Source organism: Nomascus leucogenys, chromosome 23 (genome assembly GCF_006542625.1).
Source record: "Nomascus leucogenys isolate Asia chromosome 23, Asia_NLE_v1, whole genome shotgun sequence".
Taxonomy (NCBI): domain Eukaryota; kingdom Metazoa; phylum Chordata; class Mammalia; order Primates; family Hylobatidae; genus Nomascus; species Nomascus leucogenys.
In genome coordinates this window covers 22,944,699-22,953,406 of record NC_044403.1, presented here as the reverse complement: position 1 = coordinate 22,953,406, position 8,708 = coordinate 22,944,699, and the positions used below count along the sequence as shown (strand labels likewise).

Genomic DNA, 8,708 nt, shown 5'->3' with positions numbered 1-8,708 from the left:
CCACTGGGCCTGGTGGAGTCGGTGTGATGGACGGGACATCACTATCACAGCCTCCACCACTCCCAGGGCAGCCTGCCAGTGAGTCTTCACCACGTCAAAGGGTAGTGTCAGGGCCACAGTCACCATCCCTGAGACTCCACCAGCCACAAAGCTGAGGCCTGCTTACCTCTACTCCTTTGGCATTCAATCAGCTCTTCTCCAGCTCAGAGCTGGACCAGTGCAGGGTTGAGAAGGGCACATCTTGAAGGGCAGTGGGGCCCAACCCTGCCACAGGGAGCGCCAGCCGCCCTGGGCCACCACAGGCAGACACAGGTGCCGAGCTCATGGCAGGCCACGTGCTGAGCCTGCAGCTGTGTCTCCACAAGCTCCCGGTGCGTAGAGATCAGAGGTCAGGGCTCTGTCACACAGGACGGCCTGGAGTTTGTCGTAAGCCAGTGAAGTAGATGGTGGTGGCTGGCAGGTTCATCACCAGGGTAGCTAGGAGGCTGCTCCCCAGTTGTCCTAGTGCCTCACAATCTTCACAAAGGCACCCATGGTGCCAGTGAAGCGGGTCCTGGTGGCATAGCGGATACTATCTGGAGACAGATGCAGGGGCTCCAGGACACCGCTGCAGCACAGGAGGCCCTGCCCTGTGGCTCGGAGGGAGGAGGGCGATTCGGCTTAGGAGAGGTCCAGAGTCTGGAGCGAGGCGTCAGTCACAGCAGGGCGCTGAGAGCGCAGGCGGACCTTCACCACGTCCACGGGTGTCCTGGAGATGGAGGTGACTGCTGCCTGAGGCCACCACTTGTTGGAGGAGGCTAATGCCCTCAGGTCCTGCTCAGCCGCCTCCTGGCTTCAATCCTGCCTCTAGGCCTGGCTGGCGCGGCGGCGCTCGGGCGCACTGCAGGATCCGCGCATGCTCGCCTCCTGCCAAAGCCCGCCCAGTGAGCATTGCTGAATTTGATTTGCTGATATTTTGTTTAAAAAAAATTATTTCTATTCAGGGAGGATATTCGTCTGCAGTTTTCTTTCCTCAACATGCCTAATTTTTATATTAGAGTAATTCTGGTCTCATCAAATGAGTTGGGAAATGCTCCTTCCTCATCTAATTTCTGGAAGAGTTTAAGTGGAATAGGTGTTACATTGTCCTTAAATGTTTGGTAGAATTTACCATGAAAGTGTGGGTTTTCGCCGGGCGCAGTGGCTCACGCCTGTAATCCCAGCACTTTGGGAGGCCGAGGTGGGCGGATCACCTGAGGTCAAGAGTTCGAGACCAGCCTCAACATGGAGAAACCCCGTCTCTACTAAAAATACAAAATTAGCTGGGCGTGGTGGTGCATGCCTGTAATCCCAGCTATTCCAGAGGCTGAGGTAGGAGAATTGCTTGAACCTGGGAGGCGGAGGTTGCGGTGAGCCGAGATCACGCCATTGCACTCCAGCCTGGGCAACCAGAGCAAAACTCCATCTCCAAAAAAAAAAAAAAAAAAAAAAGAAAGTGTGGGTTTTCTTTGTGGAAAGGTTTTTTAACTGCAAATTGAATTACTTTAATAGATATAGAGCTAGTTAGGTTAACTCTTCCCTCTTAAGTGGATCGTGGAATTGTGTCTTTCAAGAAATTTGTACACTTTACATGTTATTGAATTAATGAGCAGAAAAATAATTAATATTCACTTATTATCCTTTAAATATCTGTAGCATCTGTATTACTTTTCCTACTTTTATTCCTGATATTGGTAATTTGTGTCTTCTTACAGTTTTGGGGAATAATCCATTTTGTTGACATGTTAAAAGAATCAGCTTTTGGTTTATTTTTCTCTATTGCCTTTCTATTTTCTATTTCATGGATTTCTGCTCTTATCTTTATTATTTCCTTTCTTCTGTAGGATTTGGAATTAATTTTCCTTATTTTTTAAATTCCAAAGTTGGAATCTTGGATAACTGATTTTAGACCTCTCTTTTCTAAATAGCATTTTATAACTTCCCTCCAAGGAGTACTCCAATAGTAGCAGAAATTTTGCTATGTTGCACGTTTATTTTCATTCAGTTCAAAATATTTGCTAATTTCGACTATAATTTCTTCTTTAACCTATGTGTTATTTATAAGTGCATTTTAAAATTTTACCATATTTGGGAATGTTCCAAATATCTTTCTGCTATTGAATTTTTAGATTTATTTGTGGTCACAGAACATGCTATGTATAATTCATTTTAAACATATGGGCTCTTTTGACCCAAAATATGGTCTATCCTGGTGACAGTTCTATGTGCAGTTGAGTATTTTTTTCTATTGTTGAGTGGGGTATTCTATATATGACAGTTATTTCAATTTGGTTGATGGTGCATCTTCCAGACTTTTTATATCCTTACTGATTTTTCTCTAAATATTCCAGTAACCACTGAGAGAAGTGTGTTGACATGTTTGACTATAACTGAGGACTTGCCTATTTCTTCTTTCAGTCCTGGCAGTTTTGATGCAGGAGAATATGGTCAGGAGACAGGGAACCTAAGATTGATTCACGCTGACTTCCTAGAACTGAATCAAAAGGAAAACCCCACCTCTCTATACCCAAGTAACAAAAGGATCAGGGGCTACTCGCTTTGCAACATCCCCCACCCCTTTTCTTCATTGAAGATGAAAAATGAAAGTATCTTTCATTGGTTCCCTCCTGAAACCAATCAGACTGATTACAGGCCAAGTCTTCATGTGTAACCTTGTAACTTTACTTCAGCCTCCTATTGGTCACCTTCTGCAACCAATCAGACTGATCACAGGCCACCACTTCATTTACATAAGGTGTAAACCAAGTAACCAATTGGAAACATCTAGAGGGTATTTAAACTCCAGAAAATTCTATAACCAGCCTCTTGAGCTGCTTGCTTGGCCTGCTTTCACTCTGTGGAGTGTACATTCGTTTCAATAAATCTGTGCTTTTTTTTTTTTCATTGTTTTGTTTGTGCATTTCATCCATTGTTTGTTCAAAATGCCAAGAATCTGGACAGCCTCCACCAGTAAAGATACAAGGTTCTTTGTATCTTCAGATCTGTTATTAGGTATATATACATTTAGAGTTGTATGTCATCTTATTGCTTTTGATCTCATCAACATTATGCAATATTCTTTATCTCTGTTGTAGTAATTGACAGAATTTTCTTTCAGTATAACAAAAATGCCACTTTATCATCTTCTGATCTGCAAAGTTTCAGATGTGAAATTATAATTCATATTGTCTCTAAACTCTTGGATGACCTGTTATGTTATTTTCTTACTCTTTTATTATTTTTGGTAGTTTAGTTGGGATAATTTCTGTTAATCTATCTTCAAGTTCACTTGATTTTTCTTTCCCTATCCTGTGTTCAGTTTTCTAAGAAGTGCATGGAAGGAATTCTTTATTTCTGATATCATAGTTTTATCCTTGGCATTTCCATTTGACTCTTTTTAAAAACAGTTTTCATCTCTGAAAAATTTCATCATATATCAATGCATGTTTTTAAAATTTCCACTGTTTCTTTGATGTATTAAAAAATTATTTTAAGTTTCTCACCGATAATTTCAACATCTGGAACACACATATCTTGAGTTTTATCAGCTAGTATTTTTTTTGGCAATGGGTCCTTTTCTTGCTTTTTGTGTGTTTGTTGCTTATAATTTTATTGAACGGCAAACACTGTATGTCAGGCCAGCAGGGCGATACCTCTTCTGTAAATCTGTAAAGTTGAGGTGTTGAGCTAGTTTATGTTTCATTGTTCCTGTGGTCACCTTTAGTACACCACAGACTTCAAATGCTCCCAGTGATGTACTGCCACTACCTTACACTTCGTGCAGGGTCTGGGGAGCGGGAGGTTTTTCTTAGTGTTCTGTTCTGATTTCAGCACGCCCTGCACACCTGCAGTGTGAAGAGTTTCTCTCTCTAAACTGTTGCCCCTCCTCTCTTGTGGCTTGTTACGTGAAAATAACGCCAGTGTTGGGAGAAATAGAAATTCTAATTTATTTTGGCCTATTCCCAGTCTTGGGCAAGGCCCTATGTGCCTTGGCCTCAGGAGTGTGGTTTCCTCAGCATTCCTCATCGTCCTCCTCAGCAACCAAGCTCTTCTTATATCTGTGGGGAGTCTTGGGCAGGAAAGAATTTCTCCTCTGCTGGCATAGCAGATCTCTGCCTTGTGTCACTGTGGGATCCTTGACCCCAGAGGGTTTCCTGCTCCTCTCTCAGTTTGAACATCTTTTTTCTTCTCCCCTTCCTTCAATAGTGTTTTTGTCTAGGATCAGTAATGGGGGAGTTTTCTACCCCTCTTCAAGCAGTAGACTGTTGTGTGTTGCTTGGTGCAAGGCTTGTGGTGGGAGGTATGGTGGTTTCCTCCTCTTTTCTCTGCTACAAAGAAATTTTGCTTTTAGCTTTCTTTTTGCATCACGTTACGTTCTGTAAGACCAGGAGAAGGAGAGAGGTTTATCCTACCCCTCCCCCAAGGGCAGAGAACTTTTGCTTATACCGCTTCTCTAAAAGCACTCAAACTTTGCCTGATTCCTGGGAGCAGGAGGGTTTGTTGGCCCTCCCTAAGTATCTTAAAGGTTTTGCTTCAAGTGAGAAAAGGCACTGGGAAATGCTGAGGTTTCATGCCTCGACATCGCCATGGCTAAGGGGCTTTCTCTGGCTCTGCCTTGCCCCAGGCCTTGTAATGAGCTCCCACTTGAGGCCTGTGGAAAAGACCCGGAGACTCCCCTTGCAGCTAGGACTCTCAGTGACACATGAAAGCCCAACTGAGCTTAAGACTTTGTTCAAAATTTAGCGTTTTTATTTTACTTTTATGGCTGCCATCTTTTCCTCTTATGCTCTGCCAAAAATGAAACCGTCTATGAGTCCCATCTCTCCTTAGTGGTGCATGTCCCCCTTGGAGTTCAATTTAAGTGGTTGCCTTGTGACCTCAGCACTCTGATGTCCTCAAATAAAGCTATAATTTTATACATTATCTGAATTTTTCCTGTTGCCAGGTGAGAGCGATTATCTCAGTGGCTTTTTGTTTTCTAAGCACAAGTCCGTGCAAGATTATTTTTTTTAACTGGTTCAGTTTCTGTTAATACATTATTTTTGAGTTAGCATTATAATATTGCTTTGCTGGAATAAAGTCCTTTGTAAAAATATATTTCTGGATGATTTTCAATGAGGGCACTCTACTAAGTGAATTGTAGGCTATACTTTATATAATTTTATTTCATATGCTTATAAAATAATAAGAATCCATGACACCTTTTAACTTAAAAATTGAATCAAAATAAAATCAGGCATAGAAAATTAATAGTGATTATCTTAAATTGATTTAAATACAATTGATACTATTAATCTGAAAATGACTATATAACTTTATGTGAATATCCACATAAAGACAATAAAAATAATGATAAAATTAATAAATTTGGAAATTGAGGAAAGAGACATGAAAATGTTTAAGTCTTCATATTTTCATACCAGAGAAACAATCTTTACTGCAAATAAAACATATTTTTAAAAGAATAAAAGTCTAGTGACTTCGAAACCTTTGTAAAAATAGTATTTCTCTTAATCTTAAAAGGGAAAACTTAGGAAATAGTGCCTTATGTTAAAGAAACATTAATTCTAAATATTAATTCATTTAGTTTAATTTTGTCTTATTTTCTACTAGATCCTGCTAACATAAAATTTAATACTTTTTTTTACAATTAAAGCATAATATGTATAGTATAATCCTATTATATTAAATGCATTTCTGTCTTAATATTCTACTTATTCATCTGTACATATATCCAACTATAATACATTCATAGATTGTATAATCACAATGACTATTTCTTGGTTACATATAACATTTTGGATTAAAAAAATTTTTTTCCTTTATAATTATCTGCAATTTTTAGTATAGACTCTATAATGTATTTTAAGAAGCAATTTTTAGTTTAATTAAACAAGCTTTTTTAAATTTAAAAATGACTGGAAGGGTGTTTAAAATAATTTTAAGTATTCTTTAAAAGAATTTTTAATTATAAATGGTGAAATTTGTCTTCCTTGTGGTTTTATGTAACAATTTCTAATAATATTTCATTCTGGCTTCCAGATACTTAATCTGCACATTGTCATGCCTTTGAGAATATTGGACAAACACATTTGTAAAATTTCATGTGTCATATGTATTATCAGGTAGACGCATAAAGAAGAGCACACAATAACTGGAGAACATTGTAGAGAAACTCCAGAAATGTGTTCAATAAAATATAGCACCTCAAAGCAAAAAAAAAAGGTATTTTAACTCTTGGTGATTCTGAGATAAAAACAAACAAAACAAACACCTGTATATTTGTATCATAGATCAATTCTACATCATCTTTGATTGGAGATTAGAAGTAAAATCTAAAACACATACATGCTAAACACACTCCTTACATATAAATTATACTAGTGCACATTTAAATATCTGTTTAATATGCATATATATGTTTAATATATAATGTATACCATTTGAATTTAATTAGAAAATAATATATGTAGAGGGAAATCGATCTCTTAAAAAGTGGTGGTTAGTGTTAGCAAAAGGCACGCAGGGCTCAATAAATATTTGTAGAAAGAATGAAGGTATGAATGAACATATGTATGTATTAATTAATATCCAAATCTAGAGAGACAGAGTTACAGGGATAACAGCCCAGTTGTTTTCTTATTCTCAGGGTTTTTCCCTCCCTCTCATTCATACCCCAGCCAGGCACTCTTTTTCGATAATTTGCAAAGAAAATAATATGAAGAGTCTGAAGTAAAAGTTCACTTGTTGAACCCGATGTTTTCTTTCCCCCAGGCATTGGGAAGGGGAAGGCAGAAAAGCAGAGTCCAAAATGAAGTGGTAGTGGCTGCTAACAAGAGAACCTTTGAACACGATGGGACAGAAATAAGGTTATGCATTTTCTACTATCTGTCACCTGTGGACGACTTGCCACTTCAACAGTTCTGGACACTTTTAAGCTCCCCTGAGGAGAAGATGGGAAACTTGGACACCCTGTGTGGGATTGAGAATCACAAAGGGACAGATAGAACTGAACGGAACTCTTCATTCACAAGTGGGATTCTCATAAGAGGCAGGAAAGCAGGGACCGTCTGTCACTACCCACAACAGGAAGAGGTGAACCTTAGTGAGGGAAGAAAACAGATTCTATTAGGGGAAAAAAACATTTAATCAGAAAATAAGGCTCTGGAAAGAAAAGGCCAATTGGGGCTTTGTCTGAAGAAATAACAGAGTATTTTTCTGCCAGAGAAAGCAAGTCCAAGGAAGGAATTTTCAGATTGACCAAAGAATATTGGTCAGCATCATTAGTACTTTCAGTGGGAAATAATTGAAAATAAACTAGAGCAAAAGTTCCCCAGGTGTGGTTCCAGGATCAGCAACTGAAACATCACCTGGGAACTGTTAAAAATGCAAATTCTTGGGCTCTCCACCAGAATCACTGAATCAGAAGCTCTGAAATGGGACCCAATAATCAGTAGCTTAACAAGCTCTCCAGGTGATTCTTATGCCAACTAAAGTTTGAAATCCCCTGGTACTAGCACTGGAAGCAAATGAGTCACAGCTGTGAAGAATCCCTACCATTAATCCCCTGGGTGGGATAAATAAAAATGAGAAACTAAAAAGTTAAATGATCAGCGGTTGACCATAGTTCAAAAGTAAGGATATACCTGAATATAAAATTCTTTCTTAACCTAAATACAAAATGGGAATATTTAATCATTTATATAGCATTTCATTGGTTTTTTCCAGCTTGAGATATGATTCACAAAAATTGTATATATTTAAAATGTACATGATGTTTTGATATACATATACATTGTGAAACAATTACTGCAATGAAGCTAACATAACCATGACCTCACCTAGCCACCATTTGGTGTGTGTGTGGTAAAAACCCTTAAGACCTACTCTTAGCAAATGTCAAGTATACAGTACATTATTATTAACTATAGTCACCATGCTGTACGTTAGGTCTCCAGACCTTGCTCATATTCTAACTAAAAGTTTGACTAACTTCTCCCCCAACCCCCAACCCCTGGTAACCACCATTCTACTCTGTTACTGTGTCTTCAACTTTTTTAGATTCCACATACAAGTGAGATCATGCAATGTTTGTGTTTTGGTGTCTGGCTTATTTCACTTAGAATAATGTCCTCTAAGTTTATCCATGTTGTCACAAATAGCAGGATTTCCTTATATATCTATAGAATAAAAACTAGACTGAATTATGCATTATGTTTCTTTCCTCTTCCCAATTTTTGATACCTGAAAATGATAATCTCCAAGTCGAACCTAATAGAGCATTGCATCTTGCCCAGTGGTAATAACACCAAGAGCAGGCGCAGTGCCTCTAGGGGGTCAATTTATAGCCTAGACGCATAGCTCTAAACACATTCTCAGGGATTCATTCCAATTACTCCTTACCTAGTGGATTTACACTGGCATTTTTCATGCTCATCTAGGTTCTTCCTAGTACCTCACCTTTTTGGCCCACTTTCACTGGTCATCCATTGGTTAAAACTCAGCCAATGTTATATCATCTTGTCAAAGCATAGTCAAACCAAAAGTAAATAATACATAAATAATATCTAACAGTAAATAATAATGGAAATATTATGGTAAATAATAAATAGTATATAAAATATATAATTAAATAACACATAAGTGAGTTCTAGATCACCATGCCAACTCAATCCTCCAACCTCATAAGA

At 38.5% G+C, this 8,708-nt stretch overlaps 1 pseudogene; it reads right to left on the bottom strand.

Annotated features, from left to right (window-relative positions):
- Window positions 1-321: 321 nt before the first annotated feature.
- LOC115832861 lies at window positions 322-8,455 on the bottom strand (annotated as a pseudogene).
- Window positions 8,456-8,708: the final 253 nt, after the last annotated feature.